The 15,457-nt window shown below is 37.1% G+C and overlaps 1 pseudogene; it reads right to left on the bottom strand.

The window, feature by feature from the left end:
* Positions 1–13,131, bottom strand: part of LOC113072567 (MAM domain-containing glycosylphosphatidylinositol anchor protein 1-like) — a 65,960-nt pseudogene extending 52,829 nt beyond the window's left edge.
* Positions 13,132–15,457: the final 2,326 nt, after the last annotated feature.

The following is a 15,457-nucleotide window of genomic DNA, read 5'->3' as shown; positions in this document are numbered from 1 at the left end:
ACGTGCTCTAATACGCGGACATTTCAGCAAAGGATAAAAGAATACAGCACTAAAAATCGCTCGCAGTAGCGCTGCTACTAAATTTATTTCAAAATGGAAATCCATATACAGCTAAGAACAGCTGTTCCTTCATCTTAGCTGAGTTTTCAACATTGTTATGGGAAAGGATGAAGCTGGTTAGTTCTTGTCACATGACCCGCGGTGCGCTTGCGGCTTTCTGAAAAGTTGAGATGTTTTTAACTCGATGCGGTGTGGACGCGCCTGGAAAAAACGTGCGCGTCGCGACCACGTCGCTTCCATTATGAGCGCTCATACCGCGCGCCTAAATTGGGAATAACGAACTTGCACGCGCAAAAGACGCGATATGTGAACCGCCCCTAATCGTTTATAAAAGAGCATCAGAAGTGATTAAAAATGTGATTTCAAAACATAATGACAATCATCATTCAAGTCATAATAATCAACATTTTAGCTTATCGTCCAGTAAAAATATCAAAACATCCTTAAAGATGATTTAGAAGCCAAGCTGTGCACAATACAGAGTTTTGTTTTCATAGAAAACAATTTTGAATACATTTAAACCAAAAATCAAGATCTAGATTTTTATTTATTTATTTATTTTTTACTTTTTACTTTAAATCATGATAAAATAAAATAAAAATGTTAAAAATAAAAAAAGATTAATATTCAAAGAAAATGACTTTTCATAGTTCAGTCTGGGTCATCGAAAAGTGTTTTGACTTACAGTATATCTCCCCAACTATTCTCTCTATATATATATAGACTTACATCTGCTGAAATCTCAGTTGATCCCGATGGACTCCAGCACCAGACTGGAGGGGATCTGGGTTTCTGTACTGCCAACAGCTCTACAAGCTCTCAGCTACAGCACATACAACAATCTTATTTGTTCTACAAATAACAGAGAGATCACAGGGACTGAAACAGAGATGGAGAAAGAAAGGGTTTGAGGAGGAAAGAATATACTGCTTCAACTCCAAGAACGGTACGAGGGGGACGGCACAGCTTCAGTCCACGGTTGTCTCTGGGACTGATGTGTTTTACAGAGTTTATGCCGCTTTTACAAACTGCTGCACTTCTGTGCTCCACAAACACATTAGAGAAAGTAATGGGAAGTGGAATCCGGTAAAAGAAATGTAGGGTCAGAATTTAACTTAGGATAAGATAGAATGTGAAATGTGTCTTGTTTTGTTTCCAAACAGGGTTTTGAGGTAAATGCACAAGATCAGTGGAAAACCGAAATGGTGGAAAGAGCTGATGTGCTGATTATAAATAAATCTACTGAAAAGCATTGTTCATGCATATACAGGATTGGACAAAATAATGTGCACACCCAGGGGTTAATATCATTTGTGAACAAAATGCTTCAGTGCAAAAACAAACATTGTGATAATCTTTTATTTATCTTTTATTTGCCTATATTTCTCTAGTTTATCTTTCAGTGTAGTATAAAGTTGTGTTCAGCAGTGTTTAGTACAAGTGCTCTGAGAAATGGGTGACTTGTCAGACTTCCAAAAAGGGCAAGTCATGGAAGCCTGTTTAGTACAAATGTCTTAAAGGTATAGTTCACCCTAAAAAATTTTAAAATTCTGCCTTAATTTACTGACCTTCAGGCTGTTCCAAAACTTTCTGAAGAATGTTGATAACACCAGAGCCGAAGGTAGCCACTGACTTTCATAGTTTGAAAAAAATAAAAATAAAAAAACACTGTGGAATTCAATGTCTACCTTTTTGGTTACCAATGTTCTCCGTCACCTGTGAGTTTTCATTTTTGAGTAAACTATCCCTTTAAAGAAGCATTGCGTAGGTTCTGAAACTTCTAACCGTTAGAGGAACTGCAGCCAGTCTCATGCTCGTTCTCAGTGCGCACGCTCGTACGAGCATGACCACATCAACAAGGGTTATCGCAGAAACCACTGACGCCGGTCACTCTCTCTTCTTGCCACACTAGATAAATTTTTATTTCTATTTTTTTTACTTACGAGGAGTGTCTGTGGGTGTCTGAATTGTGCTGCCGGTGGCTGGTCGCTTCTTTCCATCCACAGAGTCCATCTGCCGGCAGCCATATCACCCTGGAGCCCAAGACCGGTTGCCCACTGAAGCTAAGCAGGGTTGAGCCTGGTCAGTACCTGGATGGGAGACCTCCTGAGAAAACTAGGTTGCTGCTGGAAGAGGTGCTAGTGAGGCCAGGAGGGGGTGCTCACCCTGTGGTCTGTGTGGGTCCTAGCACCCCAGTGTAGTGATGGGGACACTATACTGTCAACAAGCACCGTCCTTCGGATGAGACGTTAAACCGAGGTCCTGACTCTCTGTGGTCATTAAAAATCCCAGGATGTCTTTCGGAAAGAGTAGAGGTGTGACCTCGGCATCCTGGCTAAATTCGCCCATTGGTCTCTGACCATCATGGCCTCCAAACAATCCCCATATCTACTGATTGGCTTCATCACTCTGTCTCCTCTCCACCAGTAAGCTGGTGTGTGGTGGGCGTTCTGGCGCAATATGGCTGCCGTCGCATCATCCAGGTGGATGCTGCACACTGGTGGTGGATGAGGAGATACCCCCTGTCTATGTAAAGCGCTTTGAGTGTCTAGAAAAGCGCTATATAAATGTAAAAAAAAAGAAAGAATCTGAAAACACTATTGCCGCTGCTTACTATAAAAGCTGGCGTGCCGTAAGGTTGTAAGCCCAAGTAGACGAGAACGCGCATTACGTCACATTTTGTGAATTTTCGCGCCAATTCGGGCCCGACTCCTCCGCACACAATTGAGCCTACAGGCTGATAGAGGCAACCGTGGGGGACAGTCGAGGTGTCATTCTTTTTTTTACATCATGGTTGGCTCATACATGTACAAATGAAAACTCTATCTTAAAGATTTTTTTGAGTAAAAACCTCCACATAGCTCCTTTAACAGCCCAAGTGTTTAGTGCTTTAAGATCAACAGTCTGTACGATTATGACTGCGTACACAGAACATGGCAAGACCTCAGAAGCAAAGAAAAAATATATGCAAAAACTGAAGTTGAACGATAGTGACGGTCAAACACTAAGAGGAATTGTGTCCAAACAACTGCTGCAAATTGACAGCAAACTTCAGTATTGACCTTGAAGAGCCTGTTTCCACAAAAACCCACCACAGAGAGCTTCACAAAGCCAACACCCATGAAATAGCTGCAATTTCTAAGACTTTAATCACAGATGCCAATGCTATTTCCTGGGTTGTTTGCATTATTTGAGCAACAAACAACAAAAAAATTGTGGAGATTTGTTTAATAAGTCACAGCTATTTTACTAAGTGCTTTCTGAACTTTCAAATTAAATTCAGTTTTCCTATTATCTTCTGACAAAGTTTTTCCTTCATCAGAACATGATTCTACCTCTTAACAATTTAATTTAGACTGATTAATTACATAGAAATTTGATGAATAATTAAATTTCACACATCATCCTCCAGCTGCTTTTAAATGATTGGTTTTAAAAAGAAGCAGTGGGTTTCCAGCCATAAACTACAATAATAGAGCGGCATAAAAAATAAATAAATAATATGAAATAATGGCACAGCGGCAGAGAAAGCTGAAAATGTGTCAAATATTTTGATTAAAATCTATATCTGTCCAAAAGAAAGAAGTACAGATTATTTCACAGATATAACTCTGAACAAAGCATATTGCTGTGCTCAAGGAATATCTAGTTATCTTCTACTTAGTGCTTCAATAAAAAAACTTTTGCTTTGACGCTGCTTACCTGTCAAACTTTCCTTTAGCTTATTGTATCAATTGGGTAAACACAACTTTCTTCCAGACAGACTGATAAAATCACTATATGCTCTTTATTGGATTTTCCATCCAGAAGTAATAAGTACTGATTATTTCAAAGGCACGACTCAGAAAACCAAGCAGACAGCATGAACCTGTGAATCAGCACCTGTGGTTTTCATATATCAGTCCCTGAGTTTATCCTAGAGAGATTCTATTAAAGGATTTCGGCGGAACAAACATGGCAAAACGCCGCTCCCGAAGGATGTCACTTTCAGGATTGTTCATCCACTCAGTGTCGCATGCGCCAATCACACCTGTCAATCACTGAAGGCTCCACCCACGTAAAAAAGAAAAAGAAAAGATGTTATGAAAAAAAACACAGCAAATGAATGAGGCTATCGGAGCCGTGCTGCCGTGACAACAGATGAAAAGTAATTAGTACTCAGCAATGTTAGACACAACAGTAACATAATTAAAGCAATTCATCCTCTCTGATTTAACTATGCCCGTCTCAATTAGTGCTGTTAAATAAACCGTAACTGCATGCCAATAAGCCTACCGATATATATATATATATATACACAGTATGTGCGTGCGTGCGTGCATGTGTGTGTGTGTGTGTGTGTGTTTGGTTTGCCATTTTATCAAAGTCAGAAAATGTCATGATTTTGTTTGTGAAAACATGCATCATTAAGAGTTTCTCCTTTGTATTAATTTACTATTCTACTATTCATTTACTAATTAAATTAAAGTTGAAGCTAAATCAGTTCAGCAAAGTATTAATTTGGCTTACAAATATGTCATGTAGACAACAGTTATGGTTTATTTTGCGGGTGTTTTTGTCCTTTATGGAGTCTTGTAGGAATGGTCACTTGGGACTGTCAACATCTATGCAAATGTAGACTGGAACAAAAAACTGGAGAGAAAAAAAAAGATGACAGAAATCTAATCTGTGGGAGCTGTCCCTTTAACAGGCAAATGTCCTCTCCCAAGGGGAAATGAGTGTGTACATCACACACATGCAGCCCATTCATCCTCATTCCACCTGATGGTGTATCAGCTCTGTGTATTGATGGTAAGGGACGGCAGGTGAGTGTAGCGAGACACAGACTGATCAATATCAGACACATCTTCCCTCAGCCGCTCTCTGCTATGCTTACGGTATGCTTTCAAATCTGCTTTGCTATAGAAATTCACAGTTGTGCATATGCATATGGAAGAGAGCTATGTGTCATAACAGGGCAGGGGTCATTGTTTCTCACAGGGTCAAACCCCACTGCTACACAGCATCATTTTAGAGGGAAGAGAAAAAGATTGAGCAGAGAAAGGAAAGGAGACGAGAACATACAGTAACAAGACTCAAACCCACATCATCCACATGAGCACCACAACTGTAACACGGTTAGAGAGTATGTTCATAATGGGTACTAACTACAGACTAAATACTGGAAAGAATACATTGTATACTTCCTCCTACTTTATAAAATTACAATAATAATAATAATAATAATAATAATAATATGGAAAATGCAGCAATAAAAATGTCTAAACTTGTACCATCATCACAACATTTCTTAATGTTTGCTCAAAATGATCCAATCAAGTGTAAAAAAAAAAAAATGCATTAAAAATGTAAATGTTTTATTCATTTTATTTGACTTGTTTTATTTTTATACAATATCTAAAAATCATTCAAACAAGACAAACTTACTTTAGATGCAACATTGCATAAGATATTAAGCATTGTTTCCTAGGCTTTTATTTATTTATTTTTGCTTGTTTTAACATATGTACCCTCAAATGAGGTATAGAAATCTTCCAGTGCATTAAGACAAAACACAAATATTATACTGATAAATATATATCGCCTGCAAACAAGCTTTAATATCTCACGCAGTGTTGCTTCTCAAGTAAATTCATCTTGTTTAAAGTATGTTTATATATTTTACATAGAAAACTAGACAAACTACTAGTGTAAGAATCCCAGTATTTCTTCAGGTTCATTCATCTTAATTGATGTCGAGTGCATTGCATTATGGCATGCAGTATGCTCTGTAGTTTAAAGCATGTCCCGTCAAATGCAGTCGGTCATTCCAGGTGTTTAATGTTCATACAATGTGTGTGTGTAAAAGAGATCGAATCACCAGAGCAACAAGTATCTAGAGATCGGACATCCGCCGTCTCTATTGCCGTAGGGACCTGGCTTGGGCAATTACTGGCAGCTAATGGCTCAAAGAGGCTGAGACAGAGATACATTAACACAGCTAACCAACGCTTAACCAACCCTTTATTAGACTCATCCTAACAGCCAGACGATGACCCCTAAAGCAAAAGCACATGTTCAGCATTACACATTAACCCACACTGCATTCATTTACATATATCCGACGCCAGAAATTCACCCCCGTAATCTGAGCTACAAACAAACCATTTGTGTTCAAACCCTCTAGATTTGAACAAAGAGAACCTACAGAGATTTCAAAAGCAGAGAAAACACACTCTAAAATAAACTAATAGGAGAACCAGTCAGCAAACAGAGTGTGTGCAAACTATAATTAACTGAGAGGAGGCCGTTTGAATTAACGGCCTAAAAATGGTCAAAGATGATGAGGATTCACATTCAAATGGGGTTGTTTTTGAACAAAAAAAATAAAATAATTAAATAAATATCTTACAAAAAAAAAAAAATTAAATAAATATATATTATTTATGACCGAATCTTGTTAAATTGCATCAAATCATTACAGTTTGTTATACCTTGCATAAAGAATTGACTGGCATACTATATTTTCATTATATAGCAAATAATAATAATAATAATAATTTAAGATGCAACTAAAACTTTTGATGCCATCAGCATATTTATTTATTTATTGTTTTTTTTTTTGGTGCAAAAAGCATGATTATAGTTTTTTTTGTTTGTCTTCAGACATAGTTGAACTAATCAGCATTACTGTAAATCAGTTGTTATATATTGTGAAGTCAGACATATCATTAATTTAGGATGAATAATCTGATCGTTTGCTTATGAATCCATTCCAAATAAAACATTTTTTTTTTAAATCAAAAGACACGAAATACATCATATTTCATTTACAAAGTATTTAGTTCCCTGGATTACACTCCTAGAAATGGAGTTGGATTATACGCCAAACACATGATTATTTGGAGTATAAAATGATGTTTTCATTAAATGTTCAACATGAGTAACTATGTAATGATATATAGAGTTGATGTGATATAAAGCTGACATTTATGGCTGACATTCAGAGAACAAGTAAAGATTTTCCTTCATCAACCATCTGTCACATCTCGTCGAATCCATGTAGTGTCAATACATTGGTAAGCAGCGCTCGATACACACATGTGTTCATACAGTGAAACTCAGAGCGTGACAGCCGTGAGGGAGGACGATTTAGTGTAGCGTCTTTATCATGTAGAATGAACTCCAATACAGCATCAGGACTGCGATACAAAAATCAATCTACCGGACGCCACCTGTTCTGTCTCTCTCTGTGTGTGTGTGTGTGTGTGTGTGTGTGTGTGTGAACCACCTGAGGAAAATCTAATCCTGGGCATCCATGGCATAAAGATAGCAGAGAAAATAATCTCTCCAGCCCTCAACCAATCACAGGCAAAGGTGAACAAAACACAAGCACATCCTGTAAGACTAAATGCAGATGTACTTCTCATTTGATTGTGTGTGTGTGTGTGTGTGTGTGTTTTCTTTATTTGGAATGGATGGCTTCATAAGCAAATTATAATATTACAATTACTAACAAGAAGTTTAGTATATATATAATAATTTGATATATATGTAATAATAAATCTATAAATAAAAATCATAAATCATGAATGCAAATTATATTAACTATATATACGCTAATTATTTTAAATGAAAAGGTTTTCCCTTTCTGTTTTTCATTATGTTGGAAATATGATTAATTATCATGAAAATAATGTCAAAACTGACATTTTGTGAGATGACATGAGCCTCAGTGAATGACAGTTTCTGTCAATGGGAAGATACTAGTGTCAAATATCAGCAAGACAAAGTTAGTATTACTGTGAGCGGTTTTACTCTTATATAATAATTATAAAAAAAAAAAAAATGAATTCCGTGTCAAAAACAGAAGGACGTTTTATTTTTACCAGCTTCTATTGATCAGTGTGAACAAGACTTGCTGTCAGGAAATGCTGTCTATGTAGACCCTCTCCTAATTCCTTCTGCTCCTTTTCTTTGAGGCTCCTAAAGCATTTAAACTGACAGCTCATCATATCCTACTGCAGTGGGATTCGGCCAAGTGGAAAATATGAAAACATTAAAAGAGGGGAAAAAACTGTTTGAAAGAGAGAAATCTTCCAACAGGTTCACTCTCTTCTCTGAATAATAACAATCTCTCTCTCTCTTCCAGATTGTCTACAGCTCTCTCAATCCCAGCCATACAATTATCCAATTAAAGCTTCATTTGAGCATGAGTGAGATGCATGGGATTGAGTTACATCAGTCGTTTCCTCTTGAACGATCTATACAAATGGTGCCTGTATCTTTTCAAGGCTGAGATTTGATATACATGCATAGGGATGAAATATTAATTAATCATAATATGGAATCACAAACTTGTACTTGCACTATATAGTAAGCAAACTTTGTTTGGAAACTTTCTGATGGCCTACTAAGTTTGCTAAAATGTGGAGTACTGTATACAACAGAGGAAAGTGCATGGTATAGTGTATCCCACAATGCAATGTGCTTGATTTGACCTTTGTTTTCCAGTGTGATGAATGAACTGGAAAAAATATCAGTGATTTTGGACATCTGATTAAATTGTACACTATATCTTGAGATATTTTTATACAAAACTGGTTTAAGAATGCAGAAACCTTCAAAACAATATCTAGACGTCAATTTCACTTGCTACATCCAAAAATATTCTGATTCATCTGACAATCATCTTTAAGATTCTGATACATGAAATATTAAATCAAAAAGGAAAAATATAAATATAATGCATTTTGCACGTGTTATTGCTTTTTTGACTTAACATTTCTTAATACATCTTTCATTACAATAGAATATAAATGTATGTCTTTCCTAGGTAACTTTTATCAACCATGTTACCGTAAATTAATAATGTTCTAAATGAATACCAAAGTGACATACACTACCGTTCAAAAGCTTGAGATCAGTTTGATTTTTCAATGTTTTTGAAGATGTTTTGAAAGTTTCTTATGCTCTCTGAGGCTGCATTTATTTGAGAATAACAATACAGTAAAAACAGTAATATTGTGAAGTAATGCAATTTAAACTGGTTTCTATTATAATATGTTTAAAAGTTAAATTTATTCCTGTGAAGCAAAGCTGAATTTTCAGCATCATTACTCCAGTCTTTAGTGTCACATGATCCTTTCAGAAATCATTTTAATAAGCTGATTTGATGCTCAAGTAACATTTCTTATTGTTATCAGTGTTGAAAACACTAGTGCTGATTAATACAATTATTCTTTGATGAATAGAAAGTTCAAAAGAACAGCATTCATTTGAATTAGAAACCTTTTGTAACATTAAAAATGTCTTTATTGTCACTTTTGATCAATGCAATGTCTCCTTATTGAATAAAAGTCTTAATTTCTTAATGACCCCAAACTTTTGAATACTAGTGTATAAGAGGAGAAGCAGAGAAAATTATGAAAACAGATAATCAGCCATGATGGTTTAGATATGGTTTAGACCCTAAATGGTTAAAAATTGCTTTTATAGATCAATCCCCCATAGTGAACAGAGCAGGTCTTTCTCTCTGATCTGAGCTCTGACCTTCACACAAGCGGACGCTGACCATCTAGTTTTGGAGTTACACGTCTTGATCGACCCGTAATTGAAAACAGTGCATTGAATCCTTTGCACAGACGCAGTCTCCTTCACTCTACCCTCTAAAGAGATGAACTTCTCAAACTTCAGCGCAGCATCTGACACGTGTTTCTCATGCTCCCTCCAATTTCATCTCGCCCCCTTCCTGCTCGTCAGTTCAGAGGAAAGAAAATGAAAATCAACAGAAAAACAAATCAGTATTTTGTTCTTTCTGTGATGAGCTGCATGTACGCGAGCCGCGCTCCTGCCACGCGGAAAACAAATTCCAATTTGCAGCAGTGTGTTGTTTCTCCACAGGGCAGGACGCCGATGGGGCGTCGCGGAGCATGTGTGTGTGTGTGTGTGTGTGAGGTACAGACTTCTGATATTGTCACTCATCTCTATTGACTATTTCACAGCTGCCTTTGTAGTGGAGAGAGCAGAAAGAAGAGAATCAACAGCCTTTCAAACTCATCACAAGAGAAAGAGAACGAGAAACGAGGGAAATAAAGACAAACACACAGAGAGGGAGGAACTTTTGGGCTACTTTTAGATTTTCTCGTCAAGCTTTGAACTTGTTTCTCGAGCATGAATTCTTAATGCTGCTAATTTGAACACGAACAAACATGTTTTTTTACATGACTAATTCATAAAGGGTTTCTCTGGGTATTGTAGTCAGTTTTTGCAAAAATTTCTCTTTCATTTGCCAGTTGCAGGCATATTTTTGCTTTTGCAATGAAATTGATTCATTATGGATTACGCAAACTATTTATTTTGACGATGAAGAAAACGTTAGTTTACAAGGAACAAGCTTTCATAAGCCCCCTGAAGTTACTCATCCTAAGAAACCATTTGAAAGCAGGTGAATAAGCATATATAAAGAGACTGGGGCTAGTTGTCACACGGGAAATTCATCACAAAGATTTACTACTACTGTTCAGAAGGATTTTTTTTTTTCAGCAAAGATGCATTAGGGCTGATCAAAAATGACAGAGGAGACATTTATAACATAAACAAAAAAAAATCTATTTGAAATAAATTCTGATCTTTTTTATTAAAGAGTCCTGAAAAAATTTTTTTATCACAGTTTCCACGAAAAAAAAAAAACTGTACGTTTATAATAAAAATACATTTTCAGCAAATCAGATTATCAGAATGTTTTCTGAAGGATCATGTGACACTGAAGACTGGAGCAATGATGCTGAAAATACAGCTTTGCAAAATAAATGCAGCCCCTGTGAGCTCTTTTTAAGTCAAAGAGATATAGAAGACAGGAAAATGACATGGAGAAGAGGGGGGAATGGGATCAAGATAGGTTGTGAACTCACATCCCCCAATACAGTATGTGCACCACAGCTCAATTTGTGTTATTCTAACAAGAAAAATTTGACATGATTTAAATTTTTTTTTTAAGATTTCTTGGAGGAATTTCAGTACAGGACAACACAATGATAGTGACGTCTGCCTTCAGAGAGACCTGAGACACAAACCAGTGTACTGGTGTAGAGACCGTCATGATCAAAGACACGTGTTATTCAGCGCTGACAGACAGTGAACGAGAGAACGCAGAAGAGAAAGAACATGAGATTAAAAGTGAAGATGTAATCAAAGAAAGGTGAGTTAAACCTGACAGGTCAACACATAACCAAGGGAAAAGGAACAAAAAATAATAATAAAAAGGACTGAAGGAGAAAAGATTTTTGAAATGAGCAAAATAAAATTAAAGCAGGACTTCAAAAAAAGGTTCACAAAACTCTTGTGCAAAACTCAATACAGCTGCTGTATAAAGAGTTGAAAGCGAGTGAATGTGGGAACTCACTGGTGGTGTTGGTAAGGCGAAAGGTGACAGAGCTGTCTGAAAATATCACAAACGTTCCGGACAGACACCTGACAGGTGTAATTAGCAAAGTCCTGTGGACGGAGGTTTTTCAGTTTCAGCACCTTTGTCTCACCCTGCAAACACACACACATTCCCATGGTAAAAATACATCACACAAAAACATTGTTTTCCTGTCAGTCAAAACATGCTTTAACACATAATAACAAAATAATGTTTTTTGGTCACCCTCTGCAAAACAGTGCCATTTACTTTTAGAATGTTTTCTATTTGCAGCATTTGACTGCTATTGAGTAATTCATATTTAAAATATGAAATCACATTTTCCCACCTGGGGCATCACAATGTTGAGATGAGACAAGGCCAACACAAAGTGCAAATTATGAAATACTACTACTAAAAAAAAATCCCTTTATAAAGGCTGTAATATAAAGAAGCTGACTTCAAGTGAAAACAACTGTGATGATGTTATTTCTTCAAATATGATGTCAGAAACAGGAAATATCAGAGCATAACAGGGTTAAAATGCATAAAACATTTTAAAATGAAAACATATGTATGATATTTAAATTTTAATACCAATCAAAATTTAAATACATTTAAATGTAATTATATACAACCAATTCAAATAAAACTGGCTTGGATTGGAACATTCAGTTTGGCTGAAAAAAATAAAAATGCTCCAGAATTTATTGTGCATTCTGCATTAAACAAGGTTCAAGATATCAAATAATGAGACCAAGTTAAATATGTCAGTAGTAATTCATGATGTTATTCGTGTGAACACAAATGGGGCTCTCTTTATCATGCACACAAAGCCTCTGACATATGCAATGTCATAGGCTTTGTGTGCATGATAAAGAGAGAATGAATTCAGGAATTTAAAATTCCTCTAATTCTTCTGACTGAGTCCATCAGGAAAATGATTAATCCTCATTATTAATGGCAAATCCATCAATCTCCATCCATCCCACCTCATTCAAACAACTCTTTAATAACAAGTACTCTGATTATGAATTCATCACTGATGGATTGCTGATTTATTGAGTACGTTTCTCTGTGATTGAGCAGGTCTCCTGTGGTTATCTGCTATTCAAATGATTATTAACTCTAATTAAACTATTTTCTGTTTTAGTAGAATAAGGCCAATAGAAAAATCTTGCATATTGTCCAGCTGTGTGTGGGAGTGGTTGGCTTTTACTTAGTTTGGGGACAAAATTGTTTCGGAAAGTTAACTTAAATGGACTAAAAGTTGCTTTTGGAACACCCAGAGATGTTCATGAAATGAAATTATATGAAACAAAATAGTGACCAATTATTGAGACAGCCAACAGTCAACAACAACAAAAGCTTAATAAACCTACTAAAATAATTTCTTCCAAAAAGGGTTGTAAGGGTCGGGGGTAGAAAAAGTCATGTACCTGTGTGTACAGAGGCTCGTAGATGTCCACGCCGTTGTCTTTGCTCTGTTCGATTGGTTTATTTCCTCGTTTCCAGATAAAGCGAGCGGGAGGGTTGGAGTTTACCGTACAGCGTAAAAACACTGTTTTCTCCTGATAGTAGTTCCCTCGTACATCACCCACCGTCTGGTGCACCGTGAGCACAGGTTTATCCAGATCTGAAGAACAGACAGAAAGAAAGAGAAGTGACTTAGATTGGGAAAATGTCATCTTTTTAATGGAGAAATCTCAGAGGTAAATGCTCTCTAAACCCAGAATTGTAGAGTCTTGATCTTGTGGTCTCAGACAAGACCACTTTTTCCACACGTAAGCACACTATCTTCACCATTAAACAAGTTTCACCAGAGTTTAAATGGATCTGAATGGATGGTTAGCCATTTCACAAACCGTCTCATTGTTTGAATGAATGATGCAATAATTGCTCTCTAATGCACTTCATTAAAATGGTTTAAGACCGACATTTCTTCAGATTGATAACTCAGTATGCATGGTTTTTAAACTACTTTTAGTGCTATTTTTAAGTTGTTTTTAGACTTTGATACTAAATAGCACCATCAACTTTAACAGTATGAACAAGAACAACTGGCATCTCCTTGCATATTCCACAGAAGGATGGAAATAATACATGTGCCAAACAAGATGCACACACACAACACACAGATCATGCAGAGAACAGTTTCACATATGGAGGAAAGAGAGGTGAAAGTTAAATCTATGTGACTGTGTAACCCTGTCTGAACTCTGACCTCTCGCTGCTCAGTGATTCCCACTGAATGAACAGGAATCTGTCTAATAGTGCGTGTGTGTGTGTGTGTGTGTGTGTGTGTGTGTGTGTGTGTGTGTGTGTGTGTGTGTGTGTGCAGAGAACACAAATGAATGGATATATTTTAGCTTCTGGAAGAAACTTAAGCATAACACCTGAGTAAATTCAATAAGAAGCTTCAAATGAAAACATCACATCTGTCAGAGAAAGACTGACTAGGAAATCTGCTGATCCGTAGGGAATTCCCTGCCAATTCCACCAAGATTAATCCGGTGAGAGCACTAACACACACCACAATGACCGTTTCAAATAATCACTCAAATTTATTAGACGTCTGAAGCTAATCTGATGACCACAGGCCAGAGGAGAAAATCACAAATGACACACTGACCCAACCCAATATACCAATGAGCAGAACCATGGATTTCTGTGCACTGGTGTGACTGTGTGTGTGTGTGTGTGTGTGTGTGTGTGTGTGTGTGTGTGTGTGTGGTGTGTGTGTGTGTGTGTGTGTGAAAATTATAATGGTTTCACGGAATCAAATGATTCGCGATCCCAAAATGACTCAAATGGTTCGCGAACCCGCAGCTCCCGAACTGATTAAAATGATTCACGCTCCGAACTCCCGAACTGACTCAAATGATTCGCGAACCCACTCCGAACTACCAAACAGATTCAAATGATTCGCGCTCCGAAACTCCCGAACTGACTTAAATGATTCATGCTCGAACTCCGAACTGACTAAAATGATTCGCGAACCCACTTTGAACTCCAGAACGGATTTAAATGATTCGCGAACCGCTCCGAACTCCCGAACTGACTCAAATGATTCGCGAACCCGCTACGAACTCCAGAACTTACTCAAATGATTCTCGGTCCCCAAACTGACTCAAATGATTCGCGAACCCGCTCCGAAATCCCGAACTGGCTCAAATGATTCACGATCCCGCTCCGAACTCCCGAACTCAAATGATTCGCGATCCCGCTCCGACTCCCGAACTGACTCAAATGATTCATGCTGGAACTCAAAACTAACTAAAATGATTCGCGAACCCACTGTGAACTCCAGAACTGACTCAAATGATTCGCGAACCGCTCCGAGCTCCCGAACTGACTCAAATGATTCGCCAAACCGCTATGAACTCCAAAACTGATTTAAATGATTCGCGATCCAGCTCAGAACACACGAGAACTCTTTGACCACAGCTGCTGTGCTTCAAAAGCTCTTGCAGCAGCTCAACACTGGTTTTCTCTGAAGTGCAGACATCCCAACCTGCAAAAAGTCATTTCAGGGTGGTATATATATATATATATATATATATATATATATATATATATATATGTGTGTATATATATATATATATATATATATATATATATATATATATATATATATATTTCGAACCAGAAAGACACAGCTTACATTACATAAACATAAAATGTTTTTGTCTTTATGCTCAACTAAAGTGAAATAATGAGCACATTTCCACTTTGAGAAACTCGTGTTGCTCTCGCCTTGACTGCCGCACATACTGAATAAACAGAAACATGCCCACAGTGCGTCTTCATGTTTACAGTGGTTGGCATCCACCAATCCTACAATGCGTCGCTGCTGCAAACAGGTTAGGCTGCACTTCAGTCAAAATGTATTATTAAAAAAAAGTAACGGACAATGCGCCATATGGTAACGGTAACGGAGTTAATTTATTTAAAAAGTAATGCATTACAGTATTAGTTACTGTCAAATGGAACTGTGTTACAATAACGCGTTAC

Source organism: Carassius auratus, unplaced genomic scaffold (genome assembly GCF_003368295.1).
Source record: "Carassius auratus strain Wakin unplaced genomic scaffold, ASM336829v1 scaf_tig00009513, whole genome shotgun sequence".
In the NCBI taxonomy this organism is placed as follows: Eukaryota; Metazoa; Chordata; class Actinopteri; order Cypriniformes; family Cyprinidae; genus Carassius; species Carassius auratus.
The sequence above is the reverse complement of the archived record's forward strand: the minus strand, read 5'-3'. Positions and strand labels throughout refer to the sequence as shown.